This window comes from Aotus nancymaae, unplaced genomic scaffold, assembly GCF_030222135.1.
Source record: "Aotus nancymaae isolate 86718 unplaced genomic scaffold, 86718_ANA_hifiasm-v0.15.2.pri h1tg000016l, whole genome shotgun sequence".
In the NCBI taxonomy this organism is placed as follows: domain Eukaryota; kingdom Metazoa; phylum Chordata; class Mammalia; order Primates; family Aotidae; genus Aotus; species Aotus nancymaae.
Genome location: NW_026988428.1, coordinates 73,241,673 through 73,262,461, shown reverse-complemented (window position 1 = coordinate 73,262,461; position 20,789 = coordinate 73,241,673). Strand labels below are relative to the sequence as shown.

The 20,789-nt window shown below is 35.7% G+C and overlaps 1 long non-coding RNA gene across 1 annotated transcript; it reads right to left on the bottom strand.

Moving 5' to 3' along the window:
- Window positions 1-11,077: 11,077 nt before the first annotated feature.
- LOC105734284 (uncharacterized) lies at window positions 11,078-18,162 on the bottom strand. Its single transcript, XR_001111466.3, has 4 exons — window positions 16,990-18,162; window positions 16,531-16,705; window positions 14,777-14,953; window positions 11,078-12,129 (listed from the first exon to the last, which is right to left on the bottom strand). It is a non-coding gene; the product is annotated as an uncharacterized LOC105734284 (long non-coding RNA).
- Window positions 18,163-20,789: the final 2,627 nt, after the last annotated feature.

The window sequence follows — 20,789 nt, the reverse complement described above, 5'->3', positions numbered from 1 at the left end:
CCTAACTAAACAAGCAATGGGTAAGATTTCCTACTTAATAAGTGGTACTGCGAGAACTGACTAGCTGTATACAGAAAATTGAAATTGGACCCCTTCCTTGCACTTATACAAAAATCAACTCAAGATGTATTAAAGATTTAAATGTAAAACCCTGGAAGAAAACATAGGCAATAATATTCTGGCCATGGGCACGGGAGCAGATTTCATGACAAAGATGCCAAAAGCAATTGCAATAAAAGGCACAAATTTTACAAATAGGATCAAACTAAAGGGCTTCTGCACAGCAAAAGAAACTATCAGCAGAGTAAACAGACAACCTACAGAATGGGATAAAATTTTGCAATCTACTCATCTAACAAGGATCTAATATCTAGCATCTATAAGGAACTTAAACAAATTTACAAGAAAATAAAACCCAAAGAACCCCACTAAAACATGGGCAAATGACATGAACAGATACTTCTAAAAAGAAGACATACATGCAGCCAGCAAATATATATAAAAAAGCTCAACATCACTGATCATTACAGAAATGCGAATCAAAACCACCTTGAGATACCATTTTACATCAGTCAGAATGACTATTATTAAAAAGTCAAAAACAACAGATGCTGGCAAGGTTGTGGAGAAAAATAATGCTTTTATGCTGTTGGTGAGAAGATAGATTATTTTAACCATTATGCCAGATCATTCCATTTCCTCAAAGATCTAGTGTGGCATTTCCTCAAAGATCTAGTGGCAGAAATACTATTCAACCCAGCAAACCTATTACTGGGCATATGCCCAAAGGAATATAAATCATTCTATTATAAAGAAACCTGTATACATATATTCATTGCAGCACCATTCTCAATAGCAAAGATATGGAATTAACCTAAATTCCCGTCAATGATGTACTGGATAAAGAAAATATGGTACCATGGAATATCGTGCAACCAAAAAGAGGAACAAGATCATGTCCTTTGCTAGGACACAGGTAGACCTGGAAGCCATTATCCTCAGCAAACTAACTCAGGAACAGAAAACCAAATACCACCTGTTCTAACTTATAAGTGGGAGCTAAATGATGAGAACACATGGACACATCGTGGGGAACAACACACTAGGCCTGTTGGAGGGTTGGGGGTGGGAGGAGGGAGAGCGTCAGGAAGAATACTTGATGGATGCTGGGCTTAATACAGAAGTGATGGAATGCTCTGTGCAGTAAATCATGATGGCACACGTTTACCTATGTGACAAAACTGCATATTCTGCATATGTAACCCTGAACTTCAAATAAAAATTGGAAATGTAAAAAAGGGAGGAAAAGTTGATAAACTGGTGGACCTCATAAAACAAAAAACACATACTATGCAAAAGACATTAGGAAGAGGATAAAAAGAAAGTTACAGGCCAAGTGTGGTGGCTCACACCTGTTATCCCGGCAATTTGGGATCCTTTGATCTCAGAAGTTTAAGACCATCCTGAGTAAGATGGTAAAAATTTTTTAAATAAGATCATACAACTGGTTGCATGATGGATATGCTCATTATCTAGATTATGAAGATGACTTACTTCATGAACACGTCCCTGAAAATGTATCAAACTATGCATGTACTTGTATACCTCAATAAAGCTTTAACAAATTGCAGCAGCCAAGAACTGCTCTACCCTCCTTCCTCCTCAAAGAATTGAATATATCTATCCAGATGAAGACTAAATTGGTAAAATAGATGATAAAGCAGACGTAATATACAGAAATTTAAAAAGGAGTTGTGAAAAGATGGCAAAGATAGAAAGTGGGTGAGAGACACAAAGTATACATGAGAAAGATTAGCATATGTGTAATAGATGGTCCAAAAGGTGAAGATGGAAAATTAGAAAAAAGTAATATTATAAGATCTTTGGATAAAAACTGTTCAAAGATTATTAAAAATATAAAGCCAGAAGTTCAAGAAATTCTGTAAGATAATTTCTATTTTTTTATCAAACAAGATAAAGAAAATCAATATCTATGTTAAGAAAAATACTTACTAAAATAGAAATTGATGCTTCACAATAAAATTTATTTTTTAAAAATTGGCTTAATAAGCTAATCAGAATAATAAAAAAGAAAAACATAAAATAGTATAAAAGTATGAGATATTGAAGTAAATTATAAAGCTAAAGTGATTAAGGGCATGTGGTGATAACATATGAATAAGTAAGTAAATAGATTTAATATAACTAACACTAAAACATACCAAATAGTTTGTTAGAAATTTATAGTAAGTTAAAGATAGTAATTAAAAGATAAGAGGGGAGTTATTTAATAATATGACACAACTATTTAGCCATATAGGAGAAAAATGTTGAAGTCGTATCTTTTAATTTAGAACAACAGACATTTTGGCTACATCAAAATGTAAATGTAAAAATATACTTGTCAATTTCACATATAATATTCTTTTACTAAAAATAACCCAAAAATAGCGAATCTCTGTGCAATAAACGACCACAAGCAAAGTCAAAAGACAAACTGGGAATATGCAATGGTAGCTCATATCATCCAAAACTCTAACTTCACCAATATCAATGGAAAAGTGCACTAACAGTATCTGATAATAGGGTTGGTTGCTAAAAAGGACTCATTGAACCAAAAATGACAGTGCTCAAAAAATATGTTTTAATACAAGATAAGCATACAGTTTAGCAATAGCATTAAAGGCTATGCATCAGACAAAGTCACAAGAAGCAGTCTGGAGAGGTCAGGTGCAGGCACCTGTTCTTCACTCAGTAAGTGTCCTTTCAGGACTTCATTTCTTGCTTGAATCAGGAACCACTGGGAGTCAAAATAGAGTCTCAGTTGGGAATTTTTACATTTTGCTGATCACACAGGCATATTCCTGCTAGGAAACCAGACTCAGCAGGAGAGTTCTTTCTGGATCTCATTGTACCAGGGAAAAGCATCAATCACATTGTCAAAAATAAACAATGCTAACAAGCTAGTATAATATTACCTAAAAATTCTCAGATTCGTGATTACAAAGCTACTCGTGATTACAAAGTATGCTTCAGCCTTGTCTGGAGGTCAGTGCCATGTGGGAGCTTTAAAAACACTGCTCAGGCTGATTTTAGGTCTGCTGAAATTAATGCCCCAGCACAATAAAACAACAAGGAAAAGACAAGAAACTCAGCAGGGAAAAATGACAAAAAACAAAATCACAGACATCATAGAAAAGGAAATACATCTGACATTTGTTTAAATAAATGTGAGTTTCAACCACAAACATAAAAAGATAAAGGCAGATGCAAATGATATGTCATTTGCAACATTACTTATGGATAGTAGATATTAGGTGTTTTTAAATATACCTAATATAATTTAAATGCACACAATTTTGACCTAGAAACTTACCTTAACAGTATACTTTTACATGTGTGACATTATGACTAAGGTTTTTTATACCATATTTCTTGCTGTAATACCAAAAGATAACAGTCTAAAAGGCAATAAAAACTACTAAAATAAATCATGATGCATTCATACAATGAAATTCTATACACTTGAATAAGAAAACTGTCTATGTGCTGATATGGAACTGTGCTCAAATATATATATTAAGTGATAAAATAAGAAGTGCAAAACCATGTAAACATTTTGTTACCATTTGTGTAAAGGGGAGAAAAGGAATTTTATATTCATTTGTTTTCTTTTTATTTATAAAAATCAGAATATCTCCTGAAAAGTAAAAAAGAAATTGTTAAATCTGGCTGCTTTGGGGAGTGAAATTGGGTGAATCAAGAAGTGGGTGCAAAGAGACTTATTGTTCCACATCCTTTGTAGCTTTTGATTCTTGTACAATGTAAATTTTAAGCAAAACCCCGAAGTTATACAAAATGAGTCTTGAAAATAATCAGTAATTTGTACTTTTCTGTAGTCTGTGTTGATGGATTATCTTGTTATACAATGTCAGTGTTTTATTAGCAATGATCGCTATTGTTTGAAGTGTTTTAGGTGTTCACTATTGCAATGCAGCAACAAGAAAAACTCATCCAAGACAGTGCACTCAACCTTCACACAGTGGATGAGAAGCCATGCCCTTCAGATGAAATATCAGGCCTTGATGCAAAACTCTTTCAGTTTAGGTAATTTATACAGAATCAGTTTCCACTCTGCAGATCTAATTATATGCACCAATACTTCAAAAGAAACAGCCACACACATTTTGTGCTCAACGAAATGGTTAGTCAAGATTTTATAATAAGGAAGATAATTTTGATCACTCTTTAGTTCAATCTTATTTATAACCTCCAATAGTATGTGGAAAAAACTAAGCTTTCAAAAAAAATACAAGTAAAGAAAATGTACAGTCAAATATCAAGGAGGTATGTGTGCAATTAGTATATCAGATTTAGAAAAATCGTCTGGGCATGGTGACCCCAGCACTTTCAGAGGCATAGGCAGGCAGATCACAAAGTCAGGAGTTCGAGACCAGCCTGGCCAATATGGTGAAACTCCATCTCTACTAAAAATACAAAAATTAGCCAGGCATGGTGGCGGGTGCCTGTAGTCCCAGCTGCTCAGAAGGCTGAGGCAGGAGAATCACTTGAACCTGGGAGGCAGGAGAATCACTTGAACCTGGGAGACAGAGGTTTCAGTGAGCTGAGATTGCACCACTGCACTCTACTCCAGTCTGGGGAACAGAGTGAGACCCCATCCCAAAATAAAAAAAAAAAAAAAAGAGAGAAAGAAAAAAAAAAAAGAAAAAAACACATTTTGTTTTATCCAGTCATACACATTTATAAGTGCATTTTTAATTCTAGCTCCAAATTTCCTAACACATTTACTTTAGACATTGCTTTAGATTCGAGTATAAATAGCTTTAAGCAGAAAAATTCATTTCGAAAATAGAAGTATTTACCACAAGATTCTTATAACAATTCAGGGCTTGGCTCTTTTTAAAAATTCTATGAAGTTACTCTAGTTTAATCTTTTATATGCCTTACAAGTATTTTAAACCTAAAAGCAGTCTATTTCTACCTGTCGTATAGTTTGTCATGTATTCTATGGTTACTTAATTGACATTTCATAATGCTTGTGCATATAGAGAAGTAACTTTCCTGTTGTGGATGCCATTTACATAATTGTCAATCAGAGATGTCAAAAACCAACCATAGTTCCTTCTGATTAAAATTTAATCAAGTAAATGTTTGAAGAATCACTGTGTGCCCAACAATATTTCTGTATGCAGCTGGTCATTGCAAGCTTGAGGCCCACCTCTGAGCCATCAACCTTGAATACAGTGACAATGACCAATTTGGAGACCTACAAATCCAACATGTTCTCCAATCCCACAAATACCATTATCTACATTATTTATACTATAACAATGTTCAGGATATTGATTAGCAGGGATTCCAAACAAAAGATATTGAAGAGCTTTAAACAACTCAACATCTGGCCCGTGAAAGCTACCGATGAATTACGTTTTACCCTAAATAGAGGGCCTGTCTTGAAACCATAGTTGTGTAGTTTCAGCATCTTTCCTTCTATTAACCTATGCCAAAACCACTTAGTCAAATTCTTGCTCTTTGCTTCCCCTTTTATACATTTGATCATCCTTCTTTTATGAAGACATTTCTTCTTAAGACAGGGTTCATAAAACTGATGAGGGCTTATTTCTTAGTTAAATCAGAGTCCTCAAATAAGCATAATGTTCATTTATGTTCTTCTCCAATTTTTCCTCAGCAGCATGTTTTCAAATCACTCCTTAAGGTGAATTACTTGTTTTCTCCATTATATATGAAATATTTTCTTGTTTAACTCTCAGAATTTAAACATAAATTCTAGGCTTAGTATTGAACCCACCCAATGGTCTAGTACATTTCCAGCTAAATTGAAACAGTAAGAGTAACCAACAGGAAACAATAAGAAAGCAAGTGAACACTATAAATGACGAAAATTCAAAGAAAGGAAAGATTGATACAACTGGAATAATCAGATGAATTTTTATAGACGAGGAAACATTTTGGTAAAGATATATGCAAACTAATTTTATATCAAACTAAGTTAAAAGTCCATGCAGGTGGAAATTATTACATAAATCTTACTATATTCAGCCTCAAAGAAGTTAAAATTGATAAGTACTGCAAAATGTGAACCATTCTGTTATGGGGTTCAGCCTCACTGGGTGTAATACAAGGGGAGATACGCTGCTAATATTTTACAATGAGGATAATAAAGTAAAATATTAATATTCATGCTCATAACTATAGCTCTTGTCCAGACAATTGGATTCAGAATTTAGAAAAGTGTTACTATGTCTCTGAAAACTGGAAAATTTGGCACACCAGTCAAAAGAATTGTTTAAAGGAAGGGTCCACACTGCTACAAATTGACAGCAAAGAAGAAATGGTAAATAATATTTTGTGAGCTCATGTTATTTTGAAAGTACCATGTTACTTATTAAGAGAAATCCCAGATTCACACAAGCTAGAATTCCTTAATATTCTACAACAGTAGTATAATTGTTAAAATAAAAGTTTAAAAGAAAGTAAGAATTAGTATGTTTTATTTTCCTTTTAATAGGAAAAACATGAAAACAGAATGATTATCCAGAAATTGAGAAGAATCTGATTGTTCTATGTGATTGGTTAATTATAAAGAGGGTGGAATAAGGAGAATACCATTATGTGGCATGCTAATCCACTTCAGGATATATATATATACACACACACACATATATATATATATTTATTTATATTTATATACACACATATACATTGTAGTTGCATATATGTTTTAAGTGTATTATTTTCAACGTTGTAGGCAAATACAGCAATTATACAAATCTTGTAATTATCAAGGAAAAACAGAAGAATAAAAACTGAAGTTATGCCACAAAACAGATAGGTCTTTAAAAATCAGTATTTGTTAAATAGAATGTTTAATTGGCGTCAAACCTAGTTTACCAATATTTTAATAGGTGAAGAGTAAGCTGTTTCCCGAGTCCACTCTACCTACAAATATATATGAAATAGAATGAAAAATTACACATTTTGGGCCCTATGAAAAATATATGCCTGCTATATTCAGTAATTAGTTGAAGTTCATTTCTATAAGAATCATGAGAAAATAATTTGTTAAGGACATGCAGTAAGCCAAGAAGACTCAAACTAAATTATTACAGTTATAGGTTCAAATTAGAACACAAATTAGAAATGCTTCTTCTAACCAAATGTGTTCATAGTTAAGTTGCTTCTGGAATCTTCTGAACTATTTTCCACATTGAAGTATATTGAGAAAGACTAATCTATGTGGTCTATGATGTCAAAAGTATTTTTACTTTTTATAATGATGATTCATTTTAACGCTTATATTTTTTGACATATACAACCTTCCAGACTCTGAATATGTGAAAAAGATTTTAATCCCATTTGTCTATTTTTTTCATACTTCTTAACAGTAAACTGATCAAATAGCAATAGAAAAAAGTCCATAAAATATATCTGCACTTTTTAAATAATACTCTCTTCTCTCTTTTTTCAGCTTTCAAGTTCACATAAACTTCTAGCTAGGCAAAATGTCACACTTTATATTTCACTGTACTGTTTTTCTCAGTTCACAGTTCAGGTCTTGTTTCTTACAAGATATTATTTTATTTATTTTCTTATACCTTTATCATTTTTTATTTCATCTTATACCTGCCAGATGTCAACCAGTGCTCTCCTGTATGAAGTGTCTCTTAGGATAAATGAGGGTCAGGGAGCCACTTGAGGAGGCAGTCTGTTCCTCATCAGAGCTCACGTGCTATGCTGCGAGCTCATTTTCCCAGGTGCCCTGTCCGGGGAAGGTGGGGCTTTATTTATAAGTCCCTGATGGAGTGCTGCCTTTTTGCAGAGATACCCTGCTCAGCAAGGAGGGAGTCTAGTCACAGTCTGCCTGCAGAGGCGCTGCTGAGCTGCCACAGGCTCCGCCCAGCTGCTGTGTAAACTTCCTTGTACTTTTGTTTACACAGGTAAGGTTAGAAATGCCTCGATAATGGTGGGAGGCCTTGGTAATGGCAACTGCCTCGGTAATGGCGGGCTGCCTCTGTAATGGCAGAGGCCTTTCCCACCACCGAGCTTGACTGTCCTGGGTGGAGCTCAAACAGCTGTGCTGGCTGCAAAAATCCCAAGCCAGTGGGATCCAGTTTGCTGGCCTCTGTCGGGGTGGGACCCGCCAAGGCAGATCACCTGGCTCCCCGTCTTCAGCCCCCTTTCTCTCAGGGGCATGGGTGGCTCTGTCTTGCAGGCACTCCAGGCGCCAGCCAGAACAGCCGCTCATATTTGCACTGGACACCCACGGCGCCTGTCAGCCCAGCGGGAATATCCCGGTCTGTGGGCTGCAAAGACCACGGGAGAAGTGTAGCATCCGAACCCGTGCGCCTGAGCGGCCGGAAAAGTCCCCGATGGCCTCAGTTGGGTAGGAGGGGGGTCCTCGGTCCTGTTGCACTTCCCCGGTGAGGTGGTGCCCCACCCTGTCTGTTTGCTACACTCACTGTCCAAACAGTTCCATTGAGATGAACCTGGTACCTCGGTTGGAAATGAGATCACTTGCTTTCTGCATCGCTCACTGGGAACTACGCTCCGGAGCTGTTCTTATTTGGCCATCCTGGAGGAAGATCTCTTATAGGATTTTATTACTGGCAGCTTGTGGAAGATCAAAAGAAGCTACCGACAGTGAGTTGGGGATCTTCTCTCTCTCCCATTGAGTTCTAAGTTAGCGTTAAACAAAGAAAAAGAAAAGGGGAAAAAACTGTCCTACACTCTACAAATGTAGAGACGCTTTGTTACATAGTTTGGTTAATGTATATTAAATGCATAAAAAGAAAAAATATATAATAATGATATTGGTAGAATAGTAGTAGCTATTATTAGAGCCTAAAAATCTTTTCATTCAATGAAGCTTATACAAAAGTCATGTACATTTTAAGTCAGATGATCCTGCTGTTTGTAGTCTTCAAAAACTGTAAGAATCTCTCTACAAAGAATGTGAGTCCCAAATATTAAAGCTGGCCCTGAGACAACCTACTAGGCTCTCCTATTGTATTCATAATCTGTTTGCATCCTCAAAATAAAATCTTTTGATCACCCTTCTGTCACTTCCCCATACTTCCTGCTGTCACAGGACTCACAGCCTATTTTCTGTTGATAAATTCTGAGAGCGAGTTCAATATCCTCAGGAAAAGAAAGAGCTTATTGTGTTCTGGAGGATCTCAGCAGTACCAGGAAAGGCCAGGCTCCTCGTTTGACTTTTCCTGCAATTTCCTCAAAATTATATAAACAAGAACCTAGAAGAGATAAAAAGCCTCCTCATGCTGAAAAGCCAATTCATGTGGTACCCCTCTGCGATTCTCAACTGGATATTCTCAGCAAATCAGAGTTAAAAATTCATTTAGGATTATTTCCTATTCTTAAAATTGATTACAATAAAGTGTGTAGAGTGAATGTTATGGTCTTTTTCTGTGAATTTGAAATGTTTGTTTATATTGTGATTAATCTTGTGAGTTTTGCCATACAGTTGAGGGGATTGAGGGCAAAGATGAAGAAGAATCAGCTCAGGGAAGGAGCAGAAGTATGCCAAATATATGCTGTTTTTTTCAACCTCTCTATCGAAAGTGACACTATCCCTTAGTTACAGACTTGGAATGAGAATACTATTCAACACTCACTCTGCAGGCAGCTGGACTCTTCACATCAATGGCACTTAAAGAGAGGCTTGCCATCCATCCCTGAGCTAGACTGCAGCTACTCAGGATGCTAGGAGTCAAAACTTGAATGAATGCATGCCTCTGTTTTAAAGCTTAATCCACAGAATCATTTGACTTTCTCTTAGCCATATTTCCTTTCTGTAGCAGCAAGGTTTACATAACTTCCTTAACTGCAGGCTTACTTCTCATTTCTTGTGATGTGCCTATTATCTGAACTACTTCCATTGAACATCTGCACTCATTGTAGAAAATATGTAGTAATAGAATCCCTAGCTCCCCAATGCAGATGGCCTTTTATAATTTGTTCATGAAAACAGATCTCCAAAGAAAGTTTGTGTATGTTTGTATGTTTGTGCTCCCCTATATTTAAAAATGAATCACTAATTCCTTTGTAAAGTCTTTTATATAACAATTTAGATTATGAAACTAATTCCACATTTACCTCATTACAACTAACAGTAACATTATGAGGACATTTTAACTATTTCTACTTCATATAAAATGAAATATGCTTCGTGAAGTAAAGTGATTTGCCAAAGAGTCAATCAGAGTAGGTCTAAAATCTTCATTTTCTGACCACAAATGCAATTTTCTTTGCATGACACAATATATCAACAGAACTTGTTCAACTCTGAAGAAATTTTAAGCTAATCAAAAGAAAATTGAAAGGAACCTTCTCAAAGAAGAATCTGAAAGTAGTCTTTGGTAAGTGACAATCTTATGAAATAAAGTCTTATGAGAATAAACACAAAAGTGTTCCTTCTATTATATGATTGCTGCTCTCTGTCATTTCACCATGAGAAAGAGGTTTACAAAAAACAAAACTGAAGCACCTCAGTTTGCATTGTTGAAAATAAAGATTTATAATATGTTTATAATATGTTATCCTTTTTGGTATTAAAGCCCCTAAATTGATTTATCAATAAACCAATAAACTTGGTGGCTGTGATAGTGTCATTCACAATGATCCCTGTTATATTTGTGCATGGAGTCATCTCAAGAAAGAAGTGCCTACCAAAGGAGCAGCTATGCAAATGTCACTGTCTCTGTTCATTTCTCATGACCTGTTTGGAAATAATGTGCCCTAATTCAATTCAGCCTACTCAGCAACAATGTGTTGATGCCTTAAGCTTGCCTCAAAAGATTTCAATTTAGAAAAGTGTTAAAACTGTTCTCTTGAAGACATGTATTTCAAAAACATCTTATTTACCCCAAATAATCACACAATCAGTATTCTTGTAGAGTTCCCACAAACCGTAAGTAAGCAGAATCAAGATAATGATTGTTTTTTCATATTTTTCATAAAAACATTCCCATGCTAAATTTCCCCCCAAATCGTATGTTCATTGTAAAATCACTCACACTTCACAGTATTTACATTTATTATTCTTAAATCTTCAGTACCTGAAAGGTGTAAGTACTATTCAAATGGAAGGAAATAGGAACTGAACTCAAACTATTACAGGTGCAGATGTAGTGACTGACTTTTTCTCCAGTCTTCAGACTTTCTGAAGGGAATATTGGGGATAGTAATTCTGATATAGTTTCTAGTATTAAACCCCCCAAATTAATTTATCAACAAACCAGTAAACTTAGTGAGTTTAGTATGTATTTCTTTTCTGGGAGAAATTCCCATGTAAGGGAGAAAATTATCAAAGTCTTAATGGACAAAGAGAGGAATGTTTATAAGACATTGAGATTCTCATAAAAAGAGACATCCCTGTTGGGAAACAGGCCATAGACATGGTAGATGGGGTCTTTACTGAGACACTGGGAAGTGAATACTATAAACTGAAACAAAAAAAGAATTTCTTGTGCATTTGGTGGTACAATCTGGGGAGTGACTGCTAGTTTCTCATGGGCTACTTGACTGTCAGGGGAAATGGGGTTACTTCCATGTATTTCCTCTACTTCAAAAAGTTTCTCACTCCTCCAAGTGTAAGAAAGACATGGAAACAGGGAGGTGATATTAGATGTTGAGAAGAAAGAAAGCTAAAAGTTATCTCTAAGCCAAGAAGGTAGATGACATTACAGGTTTCTGAGGTTGGTTGGTGGCATATAAACAGGACTTCTTGTGACTGGACTTAAGCTCAGAAATGTTGGTGATCCTGAACAGGAAGCATGAAGCGCTCATACTAGTCAGAGATACAATCTTTCCTGATTGCATTCCATTTCCCAGTGTCTCAAGTAGCCTTGCACTGGCTCAACTCTGTTGGTAGTTGCAGCTAGAAAGAAAAAATCACCTTTGCCTAATGGTTCAGGGAGGCTAATGGAGGCTCTCCAGCTTCACTATTGCCACCCTCCTCTCACACACACACTGCCTCAACTCTTGGCAGTTCTTTGAGAAAGCATTCCATTGAGGATGGCCACATGGTGTCTGCTTCTTATGATGGCGTCATCTGTTATAATACCAAATCTTTAAAAAGGGGGAAAATAAATTTAGTCAGAGCATTTTTAATTTTTAAATACTTTCTCTACTTATTTTAGTTTATAATGAAAAGGTTAAAATAATTTTTTTAAATTATACAATTTAAACCTTTAACTTTATAGCAAGAGAAATATGTATCCTAGAGAGATTAAGAAAAACATATAATAGTTAGCAACAGAGCAGGGATTAGCATCCAGACCAAACATTATAATCACAGTTTATCTCTAAAGTAAAATATTAAATATCCATTCTTCCAAAAGTGATAAAATTATAGTCTAGATACCAGAATGAGTTCACTGGAAACATGAGGTCACCTGCCTCTTTTTTTTAGCCCCTCAATTTTCATACTTGCTCTTAGAAAGGGCATGCCACCCCAAACAACAAAAATTTTTTCAGACTAAAACTAAGATATGTGTTCTACTCCAAATTTATATTATTTTCCTGCCACTTAAAAGTTATCTACCTTCTCTGTAACACAGTTTACTTAACTATAAAATACCAGTGATTGCACTGAATATGTAATCATTTCAGTGCTTTCTTCTGGGAGCACAAATGCTCTATTGCATATAGGGAAGAATGATGTCTGTTCAAACATGGCTTTAAGTGTAATATACTTTGATAGATAAATTACATTTTCCTATTTCAAAGAATGCTGATATGGTTTGGATGTTTCTCCTCTACAAATTGTGGTTGAAATGTAATCCTCAGTGTTGGAGGTGGGGCCTGATGGGAGGTGTTTGATCCCCAATGTTGAGATGGGGCCTAATGGGAGGTTTCTCGGTCAAGGAAGCAATCCCTTATGAACAGCTTGGTGAGTTCTTGCTCTATCAGTTGCTAGGAGAAATGATTGCTAAAAAGAGTGTTGCATGTTCCTTCCCTATTTCTTGCCTCCTGGAATCTTGTTACATGACCTGCCAGCTCCTATTCGTTTTCTAACATTAGTGGAAGTTGTCTGAGGCTCTCAGAATAAGGAGATGCTGGCATCATGCTTCTTGTAGAGCCTGCAGAATTGGGAGTCAAATAAAGCTTTTTTTTAAAAAAAAAAAAAAAGTAAATTACCTAGACTCATGCATTCTTTTATAGCAACACAAAGAAAGACATTGATCATCTAATTTTACATTTTACAATACACTTACTTCTAACACCTCACTAGAGTAAGTGGTCCATGAGAGCAGAAATCCTGCGTGTTTTGTCAGGTATGCATCAGTAGGCATTCAATAAATATTGAAACCATACTAGCAGTAATACTAACTAAATGGGTAGATAAACACCACTTTTGTGGGTGGATGGATGGATGGATACATGAATGGATGGAAGAATGTCTACTGGGCAAGATGAAAGTAAGAAATAAAAAGTAGCAGATTAAAACTCAGAACTAACATCTAACCAAAAATATATGAGAATTTTAATAAGACTAAGAAACATTAGTATATTTGCATGCAGATTTTATATTTTAATTATACAATTTATTTCAGGACCTCTCTTTTTATATCTTTCTACATACCCAGATGAGAATTTCAAAGACCATTTGTGTTTTTTAAAAAATCTGGATTATGTATTTAAAAAATTTTTTTTGAGATGGGTTTTTACTATGTTGCCCAGGCTGGTCTTGATTTCCCCAGCTCAAGCCATCTTCCAATCTCAGCCTGTCAAGTAGTGAATTATCTTTCTGAAGATATGGCAACCAACAAAGGAAAATATGCACAGTGGGTCATTAGCAAAACTAGAAATTAAGAAAATTATGACCACAGAGATCATTAGTCATGTGGTAAAGAATTCCTTGGAAAAGCGAAACTCTGTCTATTATTATTTACTGGATAACCACACAATCAGGATGTCTGTTTCAGGTGGGAAGTGGTGTGTGTATGGTAGATGAGAAGACTTTGCTGTACTTTAAGTTCCTAAAAGGTAAGTAAAAGTGGAACCGTGAACATGTATGGCATTTCCTAAGCAAGCATGATATACAGAGAAGAAGAGAGAGCTGACTGAAATAAAGTGGATCTTCACAAAACCTAAAAGGAATAGGAGAATAGGAATACACACACACACAATGAAGTCATGTTTCTAGACTTCTTCAGCAGTATTTTTATTTTTTATTTCCTAAGTCTGCCTTGAGTCTTCAGCAGTATTTTTATCAAAAAATGGTGGTTCACCTATTACTGGTATTTTCATCATCTACAGTCTATATTAAAATACATAGTGTACAAAAATAATTGGAATTGAATTCTGGTTATCTGCATTTTTGAACCAGTTCCTGTATGACTTTGAAAATTTGAGAACCACAGTTATGAGTTTGTCAACTTCTTGCTAGGAAAGGATTTGTAAGAACATTTGCCAAGGTAAATTGAGACATAACCTGGGATTTTATGTACTCACAGTGTTATTTTGGTTATTCTCAGTTAATTGTTTTCATTGTTTTAAGTGTCTGCATTTGAAGAGTCCCTTCATCTATGGTGACACAGATACATGTGAACGGTATGTTCCCAATAACTGGTCGTGATCTTGAAGCCCAAACACTTTATTCAGTTTACCAGATCATTAGTTAAATAACTCTTGGTTCTCAGTTTCACTGGTGAGAATTCCAGCTCTTTATTGCCAAATAATCATGTGAGAAGCATCACCAGGACACACTTACCTCCAGTTTTGTTATAGAGCTCACGACAGAGTTTTTCAGCCACATGCTGCAGACTTTCTGCAAGTTTCATGTTCTGGGCTTCAAGAGATTTCAGCTGTTGCAAGATACTTTCTGATATTTCTTTCATTTCAGAGATGGTAGCTTGCTGAGTACTGGAGAGTTTATAGTACTGAAAAACTAACCCAAATGACCACATCAGACTGGACAGCTTATTTGTAGCTATAGTTTTTATTTTTTTGAGATGCAGTCTTGCTCTGTCACCAGGCTGGAGTGCAGTGGCTCGATTTTGGCTCACTGCAACTTTCACCTCCCATGTTCAAGCGATTCCCCTGCCTCAGCCTCCCAAGTAGCTGAGACTACAGGTGCATGCCATCACACCTGACTAATTTTTTGTATTTTGGTAGAGACGAGGTTTGACCATGTTGACCAGAATCATCTCAATCTCCTGATCTTGTATTCTGCCCACCTTGGCCTCCCAAAGTGCTGGGATTACAGGTGTGCATGACCATGCCCAGCCTCTATGTTTTATGTCTAGTTTCTGCATATAGGGAAGACCAAACAGTATTATTTTTAGTATCTCAGGTTCTGAAATCTCACATTGCCTAATTCAAATTTTTACTCCAATACATATTATAAATTGTACCATTTGGGCAAATTAATTTCTTTAAGTTTGTCTAAAAATGTGGAATCATGGAGAGAAAATGACAGAGAGGAGACAGGAATAAGGTGCAGCTCCCATTTGGAAAACAGAATGGTGTGTGGAGACTCACAACGTGAACTCTTTTGTTTCCAAGAACCACCTCAGGAATGTACCAGGAAAACTGAATGAATTCACAAATCCTTTGAAATAAATGGCTTGTCAATGCAAATTCTGCAAGACAGCCTAAAAAATATGACAGGGAAAAACTGGCCTCTGAACGCACATCCCCACTGGGGAACCTAAAAATCCAGATCTCCTATTGCTTGCTGCCTCATTCACACTGTTGCAGGCAAATTCGTGTTCTTTCCATTCTTCCAACAAATCAAATTCGTTTTGTTGCCTTAAGGCTTTTGTCTTGCTATTTTCTTCTTCTAGAATACTCTGCCTTCACAACTCCATGACCATCTATCTCTTGTGATTCAAGTCTCTATTTAAATATTACTTCTTCAAAATTACCCAAACTAAATTAACCTCCCTTTTGTAACTCTTACCACTGTCTGAAATTCTTGTGGGGTGTGTGTGTGTGTGCATCTTACTTGTACTGCCCCACTGAAATGGAAGTTCCTTTACAGGAAAGAACTTAGCTTTCTTATCTCTCCTAACTTGTCTACCCTCAGCTCTTAGAACAACTTTGACACATGGTTCTGCAGATATTTGCCAAATAAACTAGTATATATATATATTCCTTGTCCTCTCCTCATAAAGTCTAGAAGGGAATAAAGATAACAGGCAATTACAACACAACATGCTGTCTTAGATCATTTACCTTGTAACATAAATCCTCAGTTCAAAAATACTGAATCAACTCACTTTTCCATGAGCATATTCTCATCCATGGCAACTATTTGACCTGTAGGCCTCTTCCATCTCCTGTGTGTTCATCTAAAGCCTGCCCTTCCATCAATAGTGAACTGAAGTCTGCTTTTGTAGGTAAAGCTTTTTCCCATTATTTTGGAACCATCTCTTCTTCAGGGCTCCTATTATACCTAATCTTCCCTTGCTCCTTAATTTTATGCTACATAAAATTGCTATTGGAATTTTCAAATATACATACCTTGTACTGTCAAGCAGGTTGGAAGTTTCTCAACAATGAGAATCTTTTTTTCCCTGTATTCCCCAGAGTCTCCATTTTGAGTGACAAAATACTATACACAGAGTTTGGTTGTTGATTGTTTGCTTAGTTTTCAAAGGAATTTATTCTACTTTTCCCATTTGCAGCTTTGGGCTTTCTGAAGATGAAAAAGAAAATGTGAATTGTGCCTATTTTTGCAATGGGAAAATAGACCCTGTCTCCTGTAAGAACAAACATTATTTAATGTATGAAAGGAAGGCTGCCTGGTCAACATGGACCAACTATCTTAATGCAAAGAGAAGGACAGGATATCACAAATAAGGGCTTTATTTGTATAATAAAAGTTCTGGATGAATGAATCAGCAGCCAAAAATTGATTATTTCTTCCTTTCTTCTCTTTGCAGTCATTTTTAATATTTTTTTCATACCAGAATCACTTACCTACACCCTTCCTTGAGTATCCAGAAGACAACATGTGAATTGATCAGTTGCTTCCCAATATTATGTTTTCCTTTAATTTTCTTTCTTCTTGACTTCCTTTTCTAATGATCTGAACACGGTATGATGGATGGCATCTTGAGATATACACATATAAAATTAAAATCAGGACAACATAGGTTAGGGCTTAATTAAGTTGTGTAAAATATCTATGTTTGAAATCTGTGCAGAATATCTAAGTATGAAAGACAGTGTTAGATAGTAAAAAGAAAACTAAACTTGGAATCAGTAGAATGATTTAGATAATCTTACTTAACTAAAGTACAACCACAAACCAATCACATAGCCTCTTTAACTTCCCTTTTCTCATATTTAAAATAGAAATAATTACATTCTTTGTTTATAACGTACAGTTCTACAACTTAAAGTAAAATGTTTTAGTGTTGACTATACCCAGAGACTCCACAAAAGCAGACACTGTGACTTCTCCATTTATTATTTTATTACCAGCACTAAGCCTAGTTCCTGGATCACAGGAAACAGAGAGACATTGCACAAATACAATTACTATTCCAAGTTCATTTCTGGTTAGACTCAATAGCAGTAACTTTCTGTGCAAGAGAAGGAAAAGAAAGTTTACCAGAAAACTCATGGGGTTTGTAAAATGAATAAATTCTTCTTAACAAGGTCCAGAGGGTACTAGACAGAAGGATAAGTAAAAAGACTTTACCTAGGTCTTTCCCTAACAGTTCTATGCTTGTTTTTTGCTGAGTAACTCAGGAAGTATTTATAAAATATGTAGAAAGGCACTCTTTTACAGGATAACAGGCAAAAATTGCATATCTTTCCCACAGCTTCCCTTCTTTAGTGAATACAATTTGTAAACATATTCTCAAGCATCTCAACTGAGGTATTGGTTAAAAAATGGAGATGTTCAAACACAAATGCTAATGTTACTCAGTCAGAAGGCTGGGGAGACACAGAGACCTCTGTTTTGAACAAGCACCATCACGTGATTCTGATACAATTAAACTTTAATACATTTAGAGATATATTACTTTAGAACTTACTCTCCATGTGACTTATGCATAAGTTAATTGTGAAGCTCATTTAATATAATTATATAAATTATTGATCAGCATGCCATGAATGTAATAAATACTCAATAAATATGAATTTATATGTAATTATATGTTATAACTATATACATGTATATATTATCTATAATGATTAAAAATAATATATTTAGAAGTATCGTTTAACTGCTTCTGAAAGAGCAAAGCATGTGTTTTCTTAAAACAACACTACAGATCCAAGATGGCCGAATAGGAACAGCTCTGGATTGCAGTTCCCAGCAAAAATGCAGAGGCTGAGTAATTACCACATTTCCAAATGAATTTTTACTGCCCACAGACCAGGAGATTCCCAGGCAGAAAAGTGCCATGAGCCCCTCAGTGGGTCTCCACACAGAAACTCACACAATTCTGGATGCCATTTCAACTGGTGACTGGAAATCCTGGGAGACAGAGTCACCTGGGCAACTGAAAAAAAAAGGGAACTGAAACAGGGAGCCAGTTGATCTGGCTAGGCCAGTCCTACCCCCACAAAGACCAGCAATCTGAAATGATCTGGATTGAGAGTTTAACAGCAAGCAAAGCTGGACCTGGGATGGTCCCGCTCCGTGAGGGAAGGGCGTCCACCATTACCAAGGCAGTCCACCACGACCAAGGCAGTCCGCCATTACAGAGACAGTCCACCATTACAAAGGCAGACTGCCATTACCGAGGCAGTTCTAACTATACCCCTATAAACAAAACTGCAAGGAAGTTCACACGGCAGCTGCACAGAGCCCACAGCAGCTCAGCAAAGCCTCTGCTGGCAGACTGTGACTAGGCTACCTCCTTGCTGGGCAGAGGATCTCTGAAAAAAGGCAGCAGCATGACAGAAACTTTAAAATAAAGCCCCACCTCCCCGTGACAGAGCACCTGGGAAAAAAAGGCAGTTATGAGCTCCGCTGCAGCAGACTTAAATGTACCTGCCCAGCAGCTCTGAATGGAACATACCTTTAATTTAGAACAAAAGTCATACCTTTAATTTAGAACAAAAAAATTTCAGCTACATTGAAATGTAAATGTAGAAATATACTTATAAATTTCACATGCAAAATTCTTTCGCTAAAAATTACTCAACAAATGGAGGATCTATGTGGGATAAATTACCATATGCAAAGTCAAAAGACAAACTAGGAAAATGTAACTGTAGCTCATATCATCCAAAATTTTAACTTCACTAATATCAGTTGAAAAGTACACCAACAGTATCAGATAATAGGGGTGCTTGCTAAAGACTCACTAACCAAAATCACAGTGTTTTAAAAATCTACAGTTTATTACAATATAAGGATACAATTTAGCAATGGCATTAAAGTAAGGGTATGTATCAGCCAAAGTCTATTTCACAAGAGGTCTGGAAAGGTCAGGTGCAGGCGCCTGTTGCTCGCTAAGTATCCTATCAAGACTCCATTTCTCCTTTCAATCAGGAGCCACTGACATGTAAAGGAACCTCAGTACCAAGGAGCCAAAATGGAGTGTCAGTTGAAAATTTTTATATTCCTTCCAGGGAACCCACCTCAGCAGCAGAGTTCTCTCAGGATCTCATTGCAACCAGGGCAAAGCATCAATCACAATGTCATCAATAAACAATGCTAACAAGCTACTATAATGTGGCCCCCAAATTCCCATACTTGTGATTACAAAGCTATGCTGTGAATCAATATGTTTCAGGCTTATCTAGAGGTCAGTTCCATGTGGGAGCTTTAGAAACCCTGCTCAGGCTGATTCCAGGTCTGCTAGAATTAATGTCCATGGCACAATAAAACAACAAGGAAAAGACAAGAAACTCAACAAGGGTAACAAATTACAAAGGATATAATCACAGACTTCATAGAAAAGGAAATACATCAGACATTTCTTTATATATATATGTGAGTTTCAACTACAAACATAAAAAGATAATTGCAGCTTGAAATGATATGAAGTATCATTTGCAATAGTATTTATGGATAGTAGATATTAGGCATTTTAAAATATCCAATATAATTTAAATGCACAGAAATTTTGATCTAGAAACTTACCTTAATAATATACTTGCACATGTATGAAATTATGCTTAACTAAGGTTCCCTATACTGTATTTCTTTCTGTAATACAAAATGATAACAGTCTAAAAGGCAATAGAAAACTGCTAAAATAAATCATGATGGATCCATAGAATGAAATCCTATACACTTAAAAGGAAAGAATGAGAAAACTGTCTATGTACTGATATGAAATTGTGTCCATATGTACATTTAAATGATAAAATAAAAGGTGCAAAACCATGTAAGCATATTGTTATCATTTGTGTATAAAGGAGAGGGGAAATTTTATATTCATTAGCTTTCATTTGTAATATTTCATTTTGTTTCATTTGTAAAGTTCTAAATATCTCCCAAAGAATAGAAATAAATTGGTAAATCTGGCTGCTTTGGGAGAGTGAAATTGGGTGCAAGGAGATATTTTGTTCCACTAGTAACAGTATATGTGCAATAAGTCAGATTGAAACACACACACATACACACACACACACACACACACACACGTTTTATCCAGTCATTCAAATTTGTAAGTGTATCTTTAATTCTAGTTACAAATTTCCTAATATATTTAGTGTAGCTATTACTTTAGATTCAAGTTTGGATAGCTTTGAGCATAAAAATTTATTTGGAAAATAAGAGTATTTACCACAAAATTCTTATAACAATG